General features: G+C 40.7%; 1 long non-coding RNA gene across 3 annotated transcripts in view; it reads left to right on the top strand.

Annotated features, from left to right (window-relative positions):
• The first annotated feature begins 1,002 nt into the window (after positions 1 to 1,002).
• The window catches only part of LOC116839214 (uncharacterized), a 58,038-nt gene continuing 39,057 nt past the window's right edge, over positions 1,003 to 19,983 (top strand). Inside the window, exons 1-3 of one of the 3 annotated variants that reach the window (XR_012656249.1) lie at positions 1,003 to 1,738; positions 4,344 to 4,457; positions 4,599 to 4,930. This is a non-coding gene — a long non-coding RNA (uncharacterized LOC116839214). Of the gene's footprint in view, positions 1,739 to 2,481; positions 2,583 to 4,343; positions 4,458 to 4,598; positions 18,262 to 19,983 lie in introns of those variants that run through there. The other 2 variants (XR_004377075.2, XR_012656250.1) reach the window with 2 other exon arrangements.

The following is a 19,983-nucleotide window of genomic DNA, read 5'->3' as shown; positions in this document are numbered from 1 at the left end:
TTTGTCTTTAGGCTACATTTTCAAGGCTAATCTAATTCATAACTGTTAGCTTTATTCTAAAGAGATTAACACAAATTTCCAGAAGACACATGCAGTTAACTCCAGAATTACCCCAAACGCAAATTGTTTACTGCTATATTTACATTCAGACATTCTGATGATTGTTTATTTACATATTTATTTATTATCTGCTGATTCTATGGTAAAGGTGGAAATGAACAGGAGCTTCCTGATGATTCAGCGCTGACAGGAGAAACGTGTAGACTCTATACAATGAGAATAAAATCACTAACTGCCATATTCAGTGTTAATAAGTCTGGGCGCATGTGCCCATTGTCTAAGCTTTCCTTTCAGCACTACGCATGTGGACAGCAATCCTCTTATTTGCATTGTTTTTTATTTTCCCCCTCTAAATTCTTCCTCAGATAAATGCATCCCAGACTGTATTTGATTTATGTTTAAAGTAATTAAAAAATCTGTTTTTCTTCTGGTCAGTGGGAACATTTTTTATTGTTAGCTATGTATTTATTAGAGACAAGAACAGAAAATAACTATGGGGTGCATATTCTCTTCATCTCGCTCTATCTATATATTTAAAAATAGTCGGAAAAGACGAGAAACTGCGAGCAAATCGGAGTTTTGGCAGCAAGAGTGTCTGCAGATGTGAACACATTCACACATACCATCTCTCCGCCCTCCCTCAGAAATCATATTTAACTAAGATTATGTCAAATTTCAAAGATCGGAAATGTCTTGCCCAAAAGCCTTTCCCATAGGAAAAAGTCAAAAGGGTTCCTGGCATTAAAACGACTTCGCGTCAGTCCTGATGAAATTAGCATCCCTGCGTTTTTAGATACTTGTTATGGCTGTACTTTGATCACAGTAAGAAGGAGTAAGAGTTTTTTTTATCCCCCAGTTGAACAGGAGTGTTCTGCTTTTCTAGATGGGAATCCAGAGACAAACATGTTAAAAGCCTTTTAGACTTACAGGCTGTATTTTTACTTTTCTTTAAGTGCAAGTGATAGGAATTGCTAACCCTGGTCAAGAAAATTTCATTTCCCCCATCCTGCTAAACGGCTCTGGTCGACATATGTTTATTATCAGAGAGAGGTGCTATGAACACAGAGCCATTTTCTTAGCAGCTTTTTGACTGTATGTTACCATAGTCCCACACGGCATTGGTCCTTTCCCATTGGGAAGTCATGAATAAGAGACTATGAAGCTTGCACGTCAGGTCTTCCTCAATTAATCCACCGTTAGCATGTTTGGGATCCACTACTGGATGGTTAACAGCGGCTTGGGTAACTGTATGCTGTCCATACCCAATTATGCTCTGCTAAAAATGAACTCTGCAGACCAACCTTCTTGAGCTGTCAGTGTCTCCCGTTTTCCCATTTTAACGTTCGCATGTAGTGGCAGGCGACAGATGGTGTAGATCAGATCGATTTGATTGCATTAGGCCATTTTTCCCCTCCTTTCCGTCCGACTCCTTTTCTGGAAGCCCACATCATCTGAAAGGCGATCGCCGGGGACTCGGAAAGCACCAGCAGCCGCCGATGTGTGAAGGCAACTGGGCACGGCCAGGCAGAGGCGCCGGGCTTCGTTCCCAGGGCGCAGTAATCCGGCACCAGGAGAGAAAGCTGCGTTCTGCTGCCCAGAGCCTATTCCCCGCCACATATCAGATGACTCCCTGGTTTTACACACAGTTGGAGTTCTGCTTGAAACCTGGATTTAAAGGGTAAGCGCGTCTCAATAGAGGTGGATTTGTGGCAGTTACTTGGGTATATGGCGAGGAGCGAAATCTCAGAGATTTTTAACGGAGGCAGCATTTTAACCAGGAGAAACCTTCCCTTTCTCCCCCTCCCCGCTGCCTGCGGACCCCCTAATTCACAATAATTTTCCGCACAGAGAGACATCGCGTCTCCCTATTGATTGATATGCCCCCTCCCCTGAATTTCGCTCTGTTTGGCAAAACGGGGCAGCTCTCTAGCTCGGATTAAAGCTCTATTCCCGATTGCCTAATTGTGAAATCCCCCATTCCCCCCACCCCCAGTCATCGCAATGATATTTGAAGCGGTGCCTTCCCGGTATATTTCAAGGGGCATTGGCTGGGGGGCTCCGACACCTCCCGTTATTACGGTGGGGAAGCGGGGAGGGAGGTTCGAATAAACATGGCTTTCAAGAATCCAGGAACAAAGGTACTTAATAGCGACGCGAGCTTCGCTAAGGGCATCCACAATCTGCAGAGGCAAAGGTGTGAGTTGATCAGCAAAACGCCAGCGATGGCAGGGGATTTTTATTTCTGGTGTGTTGAGTGGGTATTTGTGTACTGGCTTGCGGGGGGGGGGGTACGGGTGGGGTGGGGTGAGATCCGACAGTTTAAGGAGGTTTGAATTGAATATGCACCCAGAGGCAGTGGTCTCGTAGGAAATGGTGTTCTCGTAAGTCAGGCTGCCCCAGTGAAGCAGCCACAAGCTTTGCTTAGTGCTCAGAGCTTTCACTTGCGTTGCTGGCGCTGCCGGGAGCCTCCAAGGACTGAACTGTCCACTAGCTCCGGGTGCTGAATGCGTTCAACCATTTTGGTAGGTGCTGTATAGCGGGGGGCGGAGGTGGGGGGGGGCTCAGAGCAAGGCAATCACTGCTCTGGAGTGTTAAACCGGGGAGGCTACATGATCAAGTTTAGGAAAGATCTTTATTCGTGGAAAGGGGTGCTAAAGCATCGGAAAAAGAGGGGGGCAATCTCCTAAGGGAAACTATAATGTTATTCGCATTGTCCAGGTCTTCTCTTGTGCAAGAATTGTATTCGAAAAAAGTTTGGACGTCTGTCTATTTATTGATGCATTCGTGGAGGCGAGGGTCTTTATTCGAGGGTCTTTATTGTGGAGTTGTGTCTTTATTCGAATTTCAAAGAGTATTGGTCCAGCTTTAACTCTATGAAATGTTTTCTTCATGAACCGGTGCATTTGACTTTCTCAAACGGCTTTTGTTCAAGTTGAAGGAAATCCGCTGCATCAGTTATTTTAGCTCGAATGCCAGAACAATCTGTCAGGTAGCCTTAAATGTTACAGTAGGGAAAATGATCATTTGTTTATTATTTATTTTCTATCTGCCATTTAAAATGCAACTTCAGAGCCTCTTCTGTTCCACGTATATTAGAAAGTCCGCTGAAATGAGATTAAAATGTAGACGAGTGAATGGAAATCGTGTTTTCATGTAGCTACCAAAGTCGTGTTCATTTTTGTTATTTTTTTTTTCATTCATTCATTCATTCAGGAAACGGTCTGTGTAACAATACACAAAAAATGTTAGCCTCTTGCATGTGTTTGTAGGAAGCATATGTCAGGAAAGACAAGAAGTAATGTTAAAGAAGGAATCTGGAATAATTGGAAACATTTTATATTAATTTCATTTGCAATCGTATCAACAAGCTGGTCAGTGACAGAACACACTGGATAGTAAGAGCCATGCATGCTGTATAATTACTCATGACTGAAGAAGTGTATAGTACCCACACAATTTGCAGAATTTAACTGTATTGCCATGTTTCAGAGCCCCCTCCTTTTCTAGAAGGACGCTGTTCTTAATATTAACAGCTTGGGTGAAACAAAATCGGGAACTTCGTCACTGAAATGCAAAGTATATTGTGCAATGACGTTTCAGATATCCTTTCTATTTAGTAGGTGAACAATAAACCTTTATTATCACAGTATCCGCAGCAGGATCATGAAACAAAGCCCCCACCCCCACCCCCGGTAAGAGTCATGTTGATAAGAGAACATTAACAGAACTACTGTCTCTGACCGTCAGAATCTCAGGCACAATTTGGGAATAACTTTTTTTGCAATGTTTGCAGGACTATAGAGGTGATAAGATGTTACTATGGAGGTGTTCTCGTCAGTTGCACAGTAATGCATGGAAAGAGTATATTAGAACGGCGACTGTGTTATCACACATTAGGATACTACAAAATGATGCCTAACCCATTCAAACGGAACCAGCTTGTCGATTCAATGGGTGCTGGATCTTCTCCTCTTTCCAGGCACATGGGTGAAAGGAAGTATTTTTCGCCTTAGATGTTAGCTCATCAGACAGGCCTGAAAGGACTTGCCTAATCGTAGCGAGTTCTAATGCTTTTATTTAGTTAGCTAGTTTGTTTGTTTATTTATTTATTTATTTAATGGATGATGCAGTGGGAGAGTGTAAGTCAGGAATTGTAAGATGAATTTCCAAATGCACAGATGAAATTCTCTCAGGCAGCTGCTTCTTTATCTGAGTTCCCCCAAAGCCACCTAAGTAAACAGATTTGTAATATTTGTTTGCTTAACTGTGCATCTCCTTCACAGGGATCTGTTGCTGTGAGTGACATCTATTCCAAGCACCCAGAGAGAACTGATGGAGCACACAGATGGGAATAGGATGCCAGGCAAGCACAGAGGAAGAAATCAGGGAATCACCAGGTAAATTCAGCCTTACCTTTATTTATTTAATTCCTTCTCACCTTGTCTACCAGAGCCTGCCTGCCCCAATAAGGTGGCAGTACCGCAGAGGGGATGCAGGCGTGTGTATTAAATGCTCGCTTCTCCCTTCTGCCTTTACAGGACTGGAAGTACAGCAGCCATTGGATAATGGGACGGGATCAGTCGGCAACTCTGTGGATTCTCCTCCTTCCTCTGTAGGGGAAATATAGTTATGGATTTATTGCCCCGGTGCAGCAGTTCCAGCAGCAGCAGCAGCAGCAGCAGCAACAGCAAAAGCCTCAGCAGATTTCTGACTCTCTTCGGTGACGGGTATTCTTGGGTGGATAATACGGATTACGTTGTTATTGCTTAAGAATACGCGTAGTCGAGGAGAGTACCCGCGGCAGGCAGGCAGGCAGGCAGCGGCCGCCCCCAGCCCAGCAGCTGGCTCCTAATCTACTATAGTTGCCAAGGTAGTCCCTTTTTAATCTTTTCCTGCACTTTGCTATGTCTCTATGTCTGTGATTAGGTGATCCCAGGGGTTGCTATGTACACGGCAGGGGTAGGAGACTCTGGTGATGAGCCTAGTCTTGTGCATCCTAGGGTAGTTCCCCAGGCTTCTCTTTCCCCAAAGCGTGTGAGCGTGACAGGCTGCAGCGCCAAGCCCGTGTCTGGCTGGGACAGTGCCGAGTCGAAAGGGAGGGGGAGGAGGAGGATGTGTCTATGACCTTTGTCCTCATGTGTCCGCGACCCCCTCCCCATGAATGCTGTGAAATACTGAGCTGTCTTTCTGGTTTGGGCACTTAGCAGAGCGCCAGGCGATGGCCCTGGGGTAGGCAGGGAGGAGAGAAAACCTCCCGCGACCTAAACCCGGGGGAGAAAAGGGGACTCGCCTGAGATCGGCGTTGTAATCTGTTGCTGGAGCTGCATGGTTGCCAGGGAGTCTGTAGGGAGCTGCCTGGCTGGTCTCCCGATGGTGGCAGGCAGGTGTCGAGGGCTGGGAACGGGGTTGAAAGACGATTAGACGAGCTCAGAGGGGGGCCCAATCCCGCAACTCTTGCTCAGGCATCCTGCCCATTGGCTTCCACTGGAGATTACATCAGTTTCCGTGGGAGTTTTGGGTGCGCAGGGGACCCAGACTGGAGACTCACTGGATAGTACTCGAATTACCCCTTGAACCCTCTTGCGCCGATTCCCTTAGAGAAGGCGAGCAGAGAAACACGATCCCTGGTGCAGTGCAGAACCCGGCATAGAGAGCGCGCGACAAAGCTGCGCCAGGACGGGCACAAGCAGTTGTTTGCTGATGATCGGGTTACACGTAGTCGCCTTTATTCCCTGTGTGGGTCTGGCTAGCCATGGGCTAAGCAAGCAGCCTAGGCACTATTTGGCCTGTGCAAATTCACTTCGCAGGGCATCAGTACCCAGAACACACAGTCCGCCTGCCCACGCTGCCAGTGCATCGTAACGTTTCAAATATGGGTCCGAAGCAGGTTTTTTATTCTCCTTCATAGGGTCTGATCCTGGCGGCCGAGGGGGCTCGCTCCTCCGTGGCGTTGGTCCCTGGTGTCAGAGACCCCACAGTAGAGCTCACCCCGCTTCCCCCCATGCTGCACTCTCCTGGGAGTGGTGCTCCCGGGGTCCGGGACCGCACAGCGCACCCATCGCCTGAATTCCGCCGGGGACGTTTCTTGCCCTAATCCTTCTCTATGGGTTCAGGGAAGCTCAGCTCAGTAGCTGGGAAAAGAGAAGACAAACCCCCGCCTAAAGACAGAGACATGGGAAACGCTGTCAAGCCCTGGTCTTGGCAAGAAGCAACATGGGGCCAGAGCTAGCACGCCAGCGAGTGCCCTAGAGCCCCTGGTTTCTAATGCAAGGAGCGCAGAGGAGGAAATAAACACTCCAAAGAGATCTCCTGGCCTCCAGTAGAAGGCTACAGGTCTCATGAATTCCTGGGGAACTCAAGTGACAGAGTTAATCTAAAGAGCAGCTACCCAAAGGCGTTACACCTGCTGGAGCATTCATATAGGTACAGCCAGACAGCGATAGACGAGGAATTTGCTGTTGAGTTAAAACTTCCCCATGGCAGAGTATTTTCTGATTTCTGCTCATCCTCTCACTTCATCTTTTCCCTTAATTAAGCAAATGAACCTCCAGCCTAAATTGCCAACTTTCGCTTATAAGCCTTTCCTGACAAGAACAACGCAAACTTCTTTTTTAGCAAATCCGCCTCCAAGTCAAAGTATATCCCCATGGTCCCCTTTTTAACATTGCAAACTGCTGGTGTAGTCTGTGGCCTTCTGCAACTGCCGCCCACAGCCAGAACGAGAGCCCGTTGGGGCAATGTCATATTAAGAAATAATAGGCAGGCGCAAGAAAGCAAAACAATTTTTCCCTTCTGGGGTCTTTTTTCGGGGGGGGGGGAGTGGAGGAAGGTTGTTACACAGTTTGAATTTTGTTGAGCTCAAAAGGCGATAACAGATTTTGTCCCGCCCACACGCTTCAGGGATCCCAACTTCCTTGCTAGCCTGTCACGGTTTTTACCATGGTGCCTCTAGCCCAGTCGGCCGCGTTCGAGCTGTTCACAGCATCTTCTCTGGACTGAAACGAGAGTTTGATGCATGTCGCCCAGTGTAGGGAAACGGAGGCAGGGGCCTTTTGGAAGGAGCCTTTTATGGCGACAGCACAATAGGCACTGCCTGGCTTTGCTTTGCTTTGTTTTGTTTTTTAAATAGAAAGCCGCCTCCCCTTTTCAGAGAGAGCACACGAGAGGAGAGAAAAGTGTTCTGTCCAGCTTGATACTTCTGCGATCGGTGCTGAGGGAAAGCCATTGTCCGTCGCACCCGGGGCACTGTGTCCGGGCTAAAACCTACAGCAAGGGCTCATTAGAAGGGATTCCTGGGGGAATGTCAGAAAATTCCTGGGCGGGAGACCTAAATCTAAAAGAAATCATAGCAAACCCTATTTAACTGAACCACACGATATGCTGGACCTTGTAGTAGTGATTGATCTAGAATGCTTAATCAACATCAATAGCCTTTCTCCATAAGTTCCCAACAGGATGCAGCACTAGAACTGTGCAAATGTATTTGCCAGTTTAAGAGCTTTTCTTTTTTTAACAATAATATGTAAAGCAAAAAGCGAATAGCTTTAGAAAGAGAGGGAGGAAATTAAAATTTTAAATCACAATTGGATGATTTATCTTGGGAATTAACTATTTTGCTTCAGGAGATAACCTCTTTGCATAGGCTGCCATTCCCCACTGGTCAGTCCTGCACAAGATTTGAATCTGTAGAGTAACTGCATTGTATGTGCTATTCAGCTGGATACAGGTGCTGACACTGGCTGAGCCTGAATGTCTTGTCGTGTGTTACCGTGTAACAGTAAACAGTCTTTACTCAGCTGCAGCTGGGTGTGCAAAGGGTGAATAGTGCTAAAATGAGCTTTCTTTACTACTAGCGCTGAACTAAATCCTGAAGTCCTCGTCTCCCAATACCATTTATGCTTTAGGTGACAGTAAAACAAATGGCCTGGCTGCATAAGCTCTCGTTTTTCCTTCTTTTGTCAGTCAAGAAATCCCAGCCCCTAAGTTTGTGGTTTATAGTTTGTGGCCCTGACTTTCTCTGGAGTATATCACAGCCACAAAGCTGGGGTTGCCAGTTTGATCTCTTCATGTAAAATCAAATGTAGGCAAAGAGATCCCTGTCGGCTACACAGAAGGGGAAAGTTCATGTCGGGGCCTTATCCCAGGAAGTGTATGGAATAAAATAGCCTGAAATGCGAGAGGCGGGCAGGCTGATGTGAAAAAAATAGGCTGCAGGGCTAAACTTCCCAGTTTTATAAGGTAACAAAGGTGGGGCATAGTTTGGACAAAACAGGTACACTCGGCCCACTTATTCCAGCCAACATAGCTTAGCAGCACAGCTAGAGCTCTGGCTGGAAGTTGGGTTAACGTTTAAACTGCAGAGCTCAGATTGGAAGTCAAAGCCATGGCATTCATACCCTCAACTTCCAGTTCATTCTCTCTCCGTCCCACTCCACATACAGTAGACACAGAGACTTAGATAGGCACACAGGCGCACTCATCCACAGGTTTTTTTTCTGCTTTTTTCTTTTTAAACTGGTAATAGCGGGGAGCCTGGCATAATCCACCCAGTCTTTTTCCCTTCCCTCTTCAAAGGCATAGATAATGCCACTTCTTTTGATGCTACCCATGTATAAATGTGAGCGCAGTGAATTAGATTAGAAGCCATTTTAGGCAAACACAGAAGTGTGGTGATGGAATAGGATATTTTAGGATGGAGCCTTCCATATACTCAGTTATGATGATGATTATTTTTAACAATGATAGTCAAGATTTTAGTGGTGATGAATTTGCGCATATAAGGTGGGGCTCGTCGAGAATTTCCCTCTCTTGCATAGCAGTTGAAAGACCATCTATGTTCAGCTTAATTATTTCAAAGTGCTAAAGGACTTTTACCCTTCAATAGAGAGTGGAGCTCTCATTGTGACACAGACATATGTAGATCTGTTATTCTTTAGACATTTTGTTTGATAACAGCACTGTGATCATCTTGGTTCTCTAATATCACTTGAAAGCAGTTTTTATTTGTAGTTTCCTATGTTCAGCGGCTGCAGAAATAATGTGAAATTGCACTTTAAAAAGTCACGCAGAAAGCTAAGATCAGTTGCTAAATGATAGTCAGTTTCAGCACCGTCACACACCTATGTTCATAATTGCTGCAAGAACAGCAATTGAAACGCCAGGTTTATATTATAAACCTTCCTCTGATCTAAGCTTTTAGTTGACATTTTCCCTTGAGTCATGACTTAGAGTATTATCATGAGTTCCCCTTTCATCACACAAAGGATGTGGTTTTGTTTGCTTTTTTGTTTTGGTTGAGTATCTTGTGCAGTAAAGATTGGACTTAGTTTTATCCATATATATAAGCTTAGCAAAACATCTTGTTGTACTTTGTTTCTTATAGCTACTTTCTCTTTAATATGATTAGCTGTTTCTGCTGAATAATACCTTAATGATAGGGCTGATGCATTTTTAATGCATGTACTCTTTGTCATTGACTAAATTAACATTTTGATGATTGTAGATTTTTTTCCCCTCTAAAATCTTTAGGGGATTGCTATGTTATGTGCTTACTAACAGCTGAAATATAAAGTCTGATCAGAGAAATATTAAGTGTGGTCATCAAAATTAGTTGGAAAAATGTTGTTTAAATGCTCAATTGCATAAAGGCTGCTAGAATTACATTTCCCAACAGCCTCCTTAAAGAAACAACCTTTGAGTTTCAGTAGTAACTCTTGGGATCTGACACACACACGTTTACATCCAAACTCATAAAAATCAGCTAGGTTTGACTTCCAAGCAACACATCAATAAGAATAAGCTGTGCATACAAAGGGCCTGTTTCTGTGAACATTTGGCTTCAGTGGGACTTTTTGTGGGAACACAGTTACTCATGTATACAGCTAAAGGATTCAGGGCCCAGTTCTCCCATTCAAGTCAATGGCATAACACCAACTGACTTCACTGTGGACAGGAGAGGGTCCTAGTTCTAAAGGTTTTTAACAAGATTTATAGCATTTATTTCACTAGTTTTACATGTGAACCCTGACCACCGAAAGTTTAATCTGTTCTGTAAATGTCTTAATCCTGTAAAGACTTGCATCTATGAGTAACTTTACACATATGAGTAGTCAATAGGACTACTGTGTGACTAAAGTTACTGGTGTGTAATTCTTTGAAGGATCAGGGCCTTCTTTTGTAAATGTAACTGGCTTTAGGAGTAAGTCCATAAAAACAATCAAATGCTACCCTGACTTAGAAGTCTGATCCTGCAAATTGCTGAGCCATTCTTGAGAGATGCTGAATGCTTTCAGCTCCCACTGATTTCAACAGGAAGTGAGACCACTCAACCCTTTGCAGGAATGGGCCATTAAGCCTGTATAAGTCCATAGGAATTGCATGGGTGCAAATGAAAGCAGAATATGTCCCAAGAGAAGATTTGCTTTATTAAAAATAGGAGAATTCATTTCTATTTTCCATTGCAGTCAAAGAAACACCACCCTGCGTTGGTCTACTCACAGTAGCTAGCACTGCCCTTGGTAGTAAGCGTTTGCAAACTCAGGTCCTAAATTAATTGATCTGCACTTCAGTCTGATTTCATGTACCCTTTCCCATAACAAACACCTCTCTGATACAGGTAAGTACACTTTACAGAAGGGCAAATACATGAAAAATGGATCTTGCTGCTATAAGGCTGATTCAAACAAAAAAATCTAACTTTTGCAGTCCCGACATAGGCTAAAGTCCCACTGACCTCTGCAAGGACTGCAGGATTAGACTGTGATCTATGTTCCATAGCCTCCTCCCACATGCAAATTTGTCAAAAACAAGGGTCATACCACAAGGTACAGCACAATAGCTGGATTGCATCAGGTTAGGCAGGTTTTATTCCTTTCTGACCAATCCTGCTTTCTGATGCATCCAAGAGCCTCACTGATTTCAAAGGGCATTTGGGGTTCACATAAAATGTAGGAACAGACACTAGCCTTTCAGATTTTATGCTCAAGTTATTTCTATAATATTTAATTGCACTTCACCAGCCTAGGTGACTGCCAAGATTCAGAGAATTTTCTTCAAGAAACACACATAATCTGTCATCTATCCCTCTGCACCTTTAATTGTGCTTCATGAGGACTAAGCAAACTGGCCTTTTCCTTTAGATTTAAATCTCCCATTATTGTATAGCTATACAGTTGGAATTTTATGTTTTGCAAGCATTGTATACAATTATACAGTGGGCTTCTGTATCATTTTTTTAAAATGTAACATTTTATTATAAAGCAACAAGAAGAGATTTATTATATTTAGCTATTATATTATCTGCTAACATTTTTTTGAAACTATAACACCAATTACAGATCATCACAAAATGTTACAGGATTCAACTTTTACTCCCTCAAACATTTAAATATGGAAACATTTATTAGAGAATCTCCCCTGAACCTTACATTCCTTTAATATTTATGATTTAGAAACCAAAGTTATTCAAAACTCAAATGTCTCATTGGTCTAGTGTGCATTTTATCATATAACTAACATCCATAGATATGAAATGAAACAATATGAAACAGTGGGCCCTAGAGAAATTAGGGTAATAGGTGGAAAATAGCAAAAGGACTCAGATTGGAAAAGAATCAGAGTTCACATCAACTCTGGAGAAATAGCCTGAAACACACGTATTCAAAGGGAGCGAGAATCCTGGAGAAGTGTAAAGCTGTAAGAGGCCTAGAGGTGACAGTGGAGAGTAAATTAGACATTACTTTGCAAAATGATATGGCAGGAAAAACCACTAATGACATTTGGGGCTGAATGTGCAGAGATATTGTATCAGAAAACAGACTGGAAAAATCATGCAACAGCTGTGTGTGTGATCTCACTTGGATTATTATATTCAGTCTGGGGATTATATTTCCAAAAATATAGTGACCAGTTGGTGGCAGATGAGAGAAGAACAGAAAAAAATAATCCAAGGGGTGGATGGACTGATTTATTAGTAAGTAAGAGAGCCAATGGTTTAAATGAAAGCAATGAATAACCAAGATTTCCATTCTAGAAGGGAGAGAGCCTTTGCAGGGTGATGCATGAGGGCATGTCTGGGACACATGGGATGAAATTAAGAAAGGTAAAATTCCAGCTGGATTTCAAGAAAAACTTCCTTTAAGTGGGCCCAATACTGCTCCCATTTTAGCCAATTGGAGACTATAGAAAGCAGTGAAAGAGCCTCCAAGGGGAAACCTCTTGACTTGGGAAATTTAAAACTAGATTGGCCAAACTACTAGAAAAGGTACTGCAGGGAACAATCATCCTGCATTGTCAGGGAGATTGAATTTTAGAGGTCTTTCTCATCTCTAAATTCTGTGATATGATTCTATGAAATTGAAATGACTCCGGTATTTCTCTGATATTTTGTGCCATTAGAAAGAAGTAGGGCCATTACTGTCTTTGAAAGTTTCCAAGTAACTCTGTCCAAGTGAGTATATTTCAGATGCACTGTAGAAACTCATATCCATCTTAGTCTCTTATCTGTTTCAAAGTCAGTTGTCACCATAAATTGTTCTGTATTAGTTTATTTGAATTTATATGTAATGTATACCCCTTTCAAATTATTAAACATTAGGTATGAAATCAGTGTTGAAATACTCTAGCTGACTTTCCTTTAATATTAAAAAATGCTGATTCATAACCTTTGTTTGTAATATTAACAGTTCTCTTGATAAGATAGGAAAATACCACAAAATTCATTAATATCTGGAGTTCAAACCAGTCTTTTAAATAACTGAAAATCAATGGCAAAATGATCATGTGGGATTGGTCTTCTTTAATGGGAGATCCAGTAATATTCTGAAGTAGAATTGAAGATTATTTAATCGTACAGTCAGTAACCAAAAAGAAGCATCTCATAGCATCTTACATGAATGTTTACATAGCAAATGTAAATCTGATATGACTCATATCACATTATCAAATGGCAATGTCTCTGTAAGGATTTGCATTATCTTACCAAGAAGTTACTGGTTGATGAAAAATTCGTATTTTAAAAGTGCATCACTGTCATTATTCATTATAGATTTTTTTGAAAAGACAAATGGCAACAGATATGAGCCATGAGACTTGATTCATTAATAGATTAGACCCTTTGGAAACAAAAATTTTAATAGTTATATTTTAAAAGGTAATTCATACGGTTGTTCTAAGCACATGACCTCTTCAGCCATGATATAGAACAACCTTTCCTTAAAATCTATAATTATACAGTTCTGCAGCTGCCATTTTATTGAGATAACTGTTTTGTCTTCCTGCTATAGTAGTTAAAGGTGACCTGCAAAGGAAAAAATGTGCATGTGCCTTTTCTCCCCTCTTTTGTGATATATACAAAAGGCCTATTATCAATTCGTATTTTGCTTTAGAAATGTCAGGAGCATTAAATTCCCTATTTTTCCTAGAGGACTTGGGGAAATACTAAGGAAATGTAGTGGGAGCTTTGTCAGACATCAGTTGAAGAAGCAGAGATTTTTTTAATCATTAAGAACAAGAGCTTTTCTCCCACATTTGTCATAATCTGAGTTAAATTTAAAAAAAAAGTTTTTTACACAGATTGACTAAAAAGCATTTCACCTTTCAACTGCTCATGTTTCAATTCCTTGTCTCTCATGATGTCATAATCCCATTATGTCTCTTGTGATGTCATAAAACACTAGGTCTTCATTCAGTCATTCATACAGTTCCTCTGTAAAACCTGGATATACAAACCCTGGTATTTCTAAGGTTGACACAAGAGAAAAACAATATTCAGGTCTCCTTTGTGCATCACAAAGAGTATGCGCAAAAAGCCACAAACAAAACTTTATTTTTTACACGTCTTCTTGAAAGTAAGAATTTAATCTTCATGTCCATCTGAACATTTAGCCACTCATGCTGCTACTTTACTCATGCTTATAGTTTTCTTGATTCAATGTGTGTTTAACAGAAATATAAAGGAAGCAGGATTGAATTTGATCTGGAATAGGCCAAGAGGCAAAAAAACAAACAAACAAAAAATTTGCTTGAGCTTTTGGACTTTAACTATTACCACATTTAATTATATTTAGAATATTTCACATATTTATTTATTGCAAAACATAGATATTGGCACAGCATAATAGCTCTGCTTTTTTCCTGTTAAAACCTTTCTTCTGAGATTAATTCCAGAGCTAGTGATTAGGTGAGAATTTTCTTTCCTAGAAGTCAGCAGCTCATGCTGACAAGGCTTGGCCTTCTTAGTGATGGGCCCTTTGCAGCTCAGAAGTGTGAGGAATGGCTTTGTAAAATATTGACAGCGGGCTTTGTATTACACAATTAAGAATCAAACTTGTAGCTGACCAAATAGAACTTAACTTGCGAGTATCAATGTACGACAGCAACAGCAGTGAGGGCCCAAGAGGTTAGAACCATATTCCATCCTCTAGGAATTTTTATTTTTAAATAAGTGGCCAGACTATCCATTAGTGTAAATCCGTGCAGTTCTCCTGAAGTCAAAGGAGCTATGCCATTTATACCAAGCTAGGATCTGGCCTAGAGACTTTAAAAGGCATTGCAAAATTAGAGCAAAAGCATTGGATTTCTATTATAATTTATTTAAAAAAATTATATATGCTTTTTACTCCCATAGATCCTTGACATGTCAATGTAGCTGCAGTGGCTGCATACTATTTAAGAAGAAACTAGAGTGCAAACCATTCATTCCCCATGTGGTTTGACAGAAATGTGCACAGATTTCAAATACAGGCCTGGATGCCTCCTTTCAACCATAAAAGGAAAGCAGGCAAGACCTCCATCCAACACAATGCATTCTGCATCAATAATGTGAGACAACATCTATCTACATACTGAACCCTGGAAATGATTGAGTTCATACACAGCTGTGTTAGTGAACCCTATCTGTGCCTGTATCCATATCTTCTATTCTTAGAACCATGAGAAATATTCAGGCAATGGGGAAAAGGGACACGCTATAAAGCTTAACATGCCAAGGAAAATCAGCCACAGTGCTCAAAAGATGGATCTACGGTGAAGAACGTCAATACATGTTACCTATTAGGACACTGATATTCTAAAGGGGAAATTCAACCAAATACATATGTGTTTGCAGGAAAAAATACTAGTACTCAGTAAGTGACCTGCTGAACCTAAACAGATGGTGAAATTTTCATTGCATTTGCCAAAAGAAAAATGTGTTCAAGAAGGACCATGAAATAAGAGGACATAACCAGTGTGATGTTCACCAAAATCTATTGTCTAATACACTGGAGACTTTGATCAGTAACATTTCATTGTTACCTACGATAAAGATGCTGATGTAATAAAGCGTTTTATTGGCTGCATAAGTCTCCATCATGGACACTGAAATTATTGTAATCAGCTGCAGCTTTAACATGCACACTAGTGTGGCAATGAATGGTCACTCACCTATGAGAAGTTTGTCATAAATTTGGCATTCAAAAATAATCCTAAAAACCAGTTCAATCTAAAAGGCACTTTTGTGCTATTTTCTTTTTCTTTTCCCTTCAGTGGGACTTACCCATATGCTCTAAAGTTTTTTTCTTCCCCAATCCAGTATGGATAATATAAATCTTATGTAAATAAGAAGAATCAGGATCCTCCATGTGTTATATTATAAATTGCATGAAAATTGGCCAAATTTCTTTAGAATATAACCATATATAATACAAAAAGTGAGAAATCAAACCTATTATGCTTAGATAAAGGCATAGGGGCAGGAGAGAGCATTATAGCAGTAATTTAGGATATATGACCTGTATGAATCCATCCTTCCTTCTACCTATTTACTTTAGCTAGGGTTTGTATCCTTTAGTATTTCTTGCCTCTAAAGTGTCGGTCCAATTCCTTTTGGAATATGTTCAGTCTTTATTGGCTTTGGTAGTTAGTTCCACACATTTGTTACCCTTTGTGTAAAGGAACTGCTTTTAATGCTTTTTTTGTGTTTTCTTATTTTACGGACAAAATCTGCTCTCACATCAGAGTAAATCCAAACTAGCTCCATTGGTGAAAATGGATTAATTCTGGATTTTTTCTCCACTGTATTGTGATGTGAGAGAATAATTTGGCTTTACCATCAGTTTGTTTTTTGCTGTTTTCAGTCCATTACCTTCTTGGAGTTTCTTTGCATCCACCTTTCCTGTACTCTTCAAATTTTCATACACTTAAATTTCCTCCCATAATATTTTCTTCTTAACAGCACACTTTGCTTCACAGTAACCTATAGAGCCAGTTAAGAATGTGCTCCAAAGGTGCAGACCTCCTGAGTTGGAGGTTCATGGTCATGCTAAGGAAATGTTGAAGGGCAAGTAAATCGGTAGGTATCTTTAGGACTCCATGAGTAGAGGGAAGAGTCTGTACATGACAGAAAAGAAGGTGTCAGATTTGATCTGCTATTAGTCATTTATGTCAAGATTTTAATAAACTGGGGCCTGAAGTTCAACTCCTAAATTCATATTTAGGCATCTAAAAGTAGCCCGACTTTTGAGAGCTGCAGGGTGCTTGGGTGTTTATAAAACATACCAAATAACACATTTAGGCACCTTAAAGATTATCTGAATTATGATCCTGACTTTATGACCCCATTTTTAAAAACTGGATTTTAATCTCAGACATAGAGATGTGCATCAAGGTGTACCTTGGAAAAGTCATTATAGATTTTATGGAAATAGACTCACCAGTGGGTATTTAAGAAATGGTGTTATGTGCTGATGCATATCTGAGTTTAGAATCAAGCCCAGTATAATATGTCATATGCAAACAAAATTGTCACATGAAGATAAAGGAAATGTTTGCAGATGAAGGGACACAATGCCAGTATTGTTCGTGATTCATCTTGGATACTTCCCACTGCTTTAGTTGCATATCACCTGAAGCTACAGGTCAGTGACTCAGAGACTATAGTTGTATTCCTGCAATCCTGCTGCAAGCGTCTGTGCGGAAGTTTTGGGTCCTATAAAGAAAACAACATAGCTTATTTTTTCCAATATGATTGTTGCTAAATGAAGAGTAAAAAGGGGTTAAGGGAAAAGCAAAACAGATTCCTGTGATTCCCCTCCCCTTATTTTAAAATGAATATGATTAATTGACTTTCTCATGAGAATAGGAGACCGACAATGAACTCTGGGGGAACAAGGCATAGTATGGGTATGCACCATGCCAGCTTCTCACTCAGTTCTGCCAAACAACCTGAAATCTTGATTTAAAGAAACTCTGCTGTGTCAGTTCTGGCAATTTCACATAAACAGAGTCTGCCATTTATAGCATATAGAACCAAATTGTATGGTAATGTTGTAAAGTGAACAAACATCCATTGGGAATTAGCGTAGCCTACAACATGCATTTTCCTTATTTTAAATCAAATTTGAATACAGATCGAGCAATCTCTACGACATTTTTTCCTTTTTTGTTTTAAGGTAATTTATTTCTTATGAAAGGGAACACTAACATATCTGAAATTTGGTAGCCTCTGTTTATGCACAGAATAGGTCCAGAACAAGAAACTTCTCCACACTACCCCATGAATGCACTTCCGCTCTGGCTGGAAAGAACAAGTTTAGGGTGACGGGGTATTTCAGATTCCACATCCATGCAAATCCTAATCTTATGCATCTTTTTAAGATTGTCAATGAAGATGCCAACCCTGTGATTTCAGAGAAGAATTCTGCTTAAAAACTGTCAGTCTATGGCTCAATTTTGGTGTCATGGTACCAGCTCTGCAGAAATAGAAAAAGCAGAAAACACCCAAAATGTGACATTATAAATTGTGACGGTCTAATAAAATATACAAATATGATGGGTTTTGGGGCCCTGAATCAGTAATTCATCCCTACTCAGCAAAGCACTTAAATACATGCTTAACTTAGGCAAGTGCTGAAGTCCAATTGACTTCAATGAGACTTAAATGCATGCTTAAAGTTAGAGCATGTTAAAACATTCTGATGAAGTGGGGCCTAAAGTGGTGTCCTGAAGTCCATTCACTTAAGCAGGCTGATGCATAGCCGTTAGAAATATAGGACCAAATCCCTCACTGATGTAAACTGGGGTGTCTCCACTGAAGGTCTGGAGCATAGTTGTTTGATGTCATACAATCTTTTATGTATTTTCTGAATAAATGCCATTTTTTCAAAGCCGTATTGTAAAACAAAGATGTATTCTATAAAGCCTGAACAGGTTGATATAATGATACATTGCAAGAAGTTTTGTTTATTCTGTCTAATCAAGTGTTCAGTGAAAAGTGCTAAAAATGAGCATTACCACCTTGTTAGGTGGTTTATTTTATTTCAATGGCAAGACATAGCCCTTCATTTTCTGGTGTGAATTTTTTGAAATCTAGCCTTATTATATTTGGCAGCTCACAAATAAAAGTCCTACAGTTTGTGTTTCCAAACTAAGTATATTATAGAGATTTGTGACAGCATATAACTAAGGGTGCTATGTCTTTAATGTCATAGAAGGATCATTTAAATCCTTAAAATAGTTAACTAAAGCTTCTACTCAATACACAAAGCTTAAGTTAACAGTAATTAATGTACCCAGACTGGAACCTTGGCAAACTACTGCCAGTAAGTATCTCTTGGTGCACTCAAGAGGATGCAGTTAGACTGTTGGTGCCTGCAAACAGGTTGGGAATTGTAAACACTGCAATTAGCAGTAAGTTTCTGTATCTTAACTTGCCAGACTAGTGGTCTGATTCTTGGAGCAGTTGCCCCAAAGGAGAAGTGAATTAGCGCAACCTTGCATTGCCCCACCAATGTATGCCATGGACCAATGTTTTTCTTGGCAAAGATCTCTGATAAGGAATCTAAAAGCAAAATTGCAGCCTCAACACAAACTGTGAAACTCACTGCAGACACCAACCAAGCAACTGTCTAGCTCTTCCTTTGGCAAGCAAAACTGAACTGTACAGTTCTAGGGTGTCTCTACATACTCTGTTGTGGACTCCTGTGTTGATAAGGTTATCAACAATAATGGGATTAAAAGAGTTAAAATCCAGCTTTGCAGTAATCCTGAAATACAGTGTTGTTGAGCTACCAAAGATTAAGTTTATGATAACCTTATTAACCTTTGGTGTTGTGTAAATAAAAAGGAAATGTCAACCTTAATTCCACCATGAAATTAAATCTTCACATCACAAAATGATAATTTAAACACAGCTTACTCCATCCAAATACATTTTATGAAAATACTGAACCTGGTTGATCTTGGGAAATTCCACCTGGAGAGAGAAAGAGCTTATATTTTTTTGTTTAAAATTAAAACAATGCTTACCAGGCTTGTATGTCCATGGAAAGTTTAATCATAGACAATGGAGAATTCAAAAAATATAATAACGAGGGAGAAAGTGGATAGGAGACATTTTAAGAGTACTTTGCTTAGGGCCAGTTCTTCAGCTGGGGCAAACCGGTGTCCTGAAGTCAACGCAGCTATGCCAATTGACACTAGTTGATGATCTGTCCCTAAATGTTGAAAGCAAGCCCAAGGAAGCCAGAGGAATCAGCTTCTGATCAGCCACAAACTAAGGGGTTGAATAAGTCAAGGACATGCACAACAGTGTGCCAACATGAAATGAGTGGAGAATCTGCTGGCCACTGGCTAATAGCGCAACAACACAACCAGATAGGGACAGGGAATAGATTACAGTGAGCAATTTTATTGTATCTACATGAAAGAAAATTAGTTGTCATCTTCCAGTGGGAATCAGACCTGTTAAGTGTTGTTAAAGTGCAAAGTATAATTAATTTCCCCTAAATGAGTGCTTGAGTTTAGATCAAAGTATTGCCCCAGAAGCATTCTCAGTGCCAAACAGCAAAAGAGATAACAAAGTGATAAAAAGAGAGCAGTGGAAAGAAAAAAAATATGTGGTTATTAATCATTCAGAAAACTTTGAAGCAAATCCTGAGCTGGCGT

Source organism: Chelonoidis abingdonii, chromosome 7 (genome assembly GCF_003597395.2).
Source record: "Chelonoidis abingdonii isolate Lonesome George chromosome 7, CheloAbing_2.0, whole genome shotgun sequence".
Classification (NCBI taxonomy): domain Eukaryota; kingdom Metazoa; phylum Chordata; order Testudines; family Testudinidae; genus Chelonoidis; species Chelonoidis abingdonii.
This window is presented reverse-complemented; position numbering and strand designations above follow the sequence as displayed.